The 3,280-nt window shown below is 39.8% G+C and overlaps 1 pseudogene; it reads right to left on the bottom strand.

Moving 5' to 3' along the window:
• Window positions 1–6: 6 nt before the first annotated feature.
• Window positions 7–2,922, bottom strand: LOC104947555 (uncharacterized; annotated as a pseudogene).
• Between the last annotated feature and the right edge of the window lie 358 nt (window positions 2,923–3,280).

Genomic DNA, 3,280 nt, shown 5'->3' with positions numbered 1-3,280 from the left:
TTGGACGCAGGATCAGAGTGGTGATTCCGGCCTGCGTTGTCCTCAGGATTCGCAGGGAGTTTCCTGATCCGCGAAATGTTTATGTTGGGTTCAGACAGCCCTCAAATTGAACAGTGTAGCATAATCGGCGATGACCTCCTCCCTGTCAGGTCGCTCATATTGGGAACACAGGTCCTCTGGGATGGGTATCTTCAGAAGCTCCTGTGTGAATGGTGCAGGGTCTTGGACAAAGACTTGGTCGAAGATGAGGTCCATCAAGTTGGCCACGTAGCCTGTGCAATGTTAAAAAAAGCACAACAAAAAATGGTTTAGATTAGTATATGCATGTAAAAAACTGAAAGTTCTTTCTAATTTTTTTAATTTTATATTTGTAAATAGTTGTATAATAAATATTTTAAACACTTACGGAATGTGGGGTCAGTCTTTACTGGTTTTGCTCTGCATTCTCCCTTCCTGGCCTTTGGGAACTGCAGTTTATACAGAGGGTTTCCAGTGGATGTAGTGGCTTGTGCACGCTCAGCGTTTTCATTGTAGTGCAGGGCTGCCAGGTACAGTCTTACATTTCCGCCATGAGAAAAAAATGTAAATAATAGCAAAGGATGTACAAATTGTCACTAATTAGTAAGTAACTATGGTTTATTTTACCTGCACAACATTCCAAGAAATGGAAACAAAATTCTTTGGAGCAAAGCGCAGGATGACGGCGTGGAATGACTCCAAAGATGAAGTCTGGTGGTGGGGGCTGAGTTTGGCCACAGCTTTCAAAATCCTCTTGGTTGAGAGAATTGTCTCCAGCTTGTGAAAGGCCGGCGTTGCTAAGAATTTGAAAATCAAAGTCATATTTGAATTTTCATGCTTTATAGATTGTGTCTGACAACATCCTGTATTCAATAGTTGTCCCTTACAAATATTCATAGAGGAGTAATGTAATATGGTTTATGAACAACATACCTGCAGCCATCAATTGGTATTGCGCAATGCGCAGTGGATGAAGGCACTTAGGGAACAGGGGGTCATCATGAGACTGGATATCCTGCACGTGGTTCAGGATGGAAGTCCATTTGGCCACTCTCTCAGGCCCGGTGGTGGAGGTTGCTGCAGTCCAGTATATGTGGTTTCTTATACTCTTCACCCACCCTCTAAGTTTTTCGCAGTCCGTCTTTTTTGCAGCTTTCTCCAGTTGCTTAGAAATCCCTAATAAATACATTTAACATGTAGTTAATATACATACAAGTTTACTCAAAATATTATTCTACTGATGTGATTGTAGGAAGCCGGGTTTGTGTCTAAATAAAATAATAATTGTATTTACATAGAAATTAATATAAAGAAAAATACATTTTTCTATGTGCCAAACATCAAATAATTGGGTGATGCTGCTTTCCCTTAGGAATTTCTGAATTTGCAGATGTCTGTCCGTGACAATATACAGTCCAGAGTCAGACCACGTTCCTTTAACAACTCCAGACTCCTTTTCAGGCCCTCTAACTCCATGTGGTAGCTTCCACCAACCTCATTGCTCTGTCATGACACATACAAATAACCATTGATAAACACATTTTAAATATAACGTGCAAACAGTGTTAAAGAAAAAAACATTGATATATATTTCATTTCACTTACCTGAACCAACTGGAGGTCAACGACTTTGTTGTTCTTCAGGTCCATCATAGTGTAGTTTCCAAACTTTGCAGAGTGGCCTGTAAAAATATGTTTTACAGTAATTACTTTTCTCTGCGGATGGTGAATTTGTATTTTTGCTTGTAGTGTTTTAGCATATGTTTTTCAGGAAACATTAATTTAACAAATCACACATAATCAAACCCCTTTCTGAAATGTAACATGTGAATTGTATAAAAATACATATACGACATACCTGGAGAGTCAGCCCTCATATCACCACCAACTATCACTTTCTCCTCTTCATGGAGCTTCTGTAGCATGCCTTCCTCTGATTTTTGCCAGTAAGAAACAATCGCTGGCTCAATTAACATCCTGGCATGCCTTCGGAAGGTGTTGTATTTGCATAGCTGCATATTCATTGCTTTGAAGACCTAATGGTTGAAAGAAAACAGCAAGAATACATTTTAATCTCAAAGATCACCTGTAGATTTGTTGACGAGTCGTTGAGGAGAACCTGGAAAGTGCAAATGAGCTGCCCTTTTTTTAAACAGGGAAAGAGCTGAACATGTCATTAGGGGTGCTTACTCTACAGTGTCCCTTTCACATCTCTTCTTTCTCCACACCACCCTCCCAAAAGAGCTTTACATGTTAGCATGGGTCGTTACCTAACAGTGCCCTATTCCCACCTTTTCTCACTCTTGTTATTGTTACCTTGTCCTATCTTATTCAACAACAACATTTGCATTTTCAAACATTAGCAAAACAATCTTCTGCAGTTAATTTACCTTTGAAAGTTTGTAGAAAGATTCTCCGTTGACATATGTTGCAACTGATAGCTGCAGGTTTCCAACTGGAGTACTCCCAAGAACAGGCTGGCTATTCCACTTTCTTGTAAACTGACACAGGGGGCACTGATATGAATGTACCGATCCTTCTGGTTTGTACATCACACACACGCTTGCACACAGGACATGATTCAAAAAGCTCCATGAGGCAGGTCTCATACACGATGTATGTGTTGATCGTCTGGGGGGGGTTTTGTTCTTGACCACTAAAACAAAAAAATAGAAGTTAAGATCCATCATACAGATTGTTGCTTTAGAGATCTTTGGTGTTTCCCTATTATCAATGTTTGAATTATATACAGCAAAAAATACAATACATAGACAAACTCACATAGGGATATTTCAGTAACTTACGACATGGCTGTTGTTTCTGTAGCATTTGTTATGGATTCTGCTGGATCATAAGTTGCATCCTGGCCTTCGGAAATCACCAAAGAAGAGCTTCCCTCAAATGGATCTTCGTATTCCTCTTCAAGATCCACACAGGGCCTCTTTGGTGGTCTCTTTAAGGGGGTGGATGTTAAAAAGGGCACTGGCACTTCCAACGGAAGTGTTTCGACACCAAAGCAGGGAATTTTAGCCTGGACAGCTGTAACATAATTGTATTTGACATTAAAAACAAAACAAAAAGATTTTACAACAATTAGAAGCACACAAATTAAAAGCTACAACATCAGAATGTCAAGATGTATCCAAAGAACATTTGAAAAACGTGCTTCTAACCTGTACTTCGATGTGAACCAAGAATCCTCGAGGATAGCTGTGTACGAACATTCCGGTACTTGGGTGGGTCAGTCTGACATGCAGAATCT

This window comes from Notothenia coriiceps, unplaced genomic scaffold, assembly GCF_000735185.1.
Source record: "Notothenia coriiceps isolate Sejong01 unplaced genomic scaffold, NC01 NC01_scaffold00012672, whole genome shotgun sequence".
Lineage (NCBI taxonomy): Eukaryota > Metazoa > Chordata > Actinopteri > Perciformes > Nototheniidae > Notothenia > Notothenia coriiceps.
Note: the sequence above shows the minus strand (reverse complement) of the source record. Positions and strands in the feature narration are given on the sequence as shown.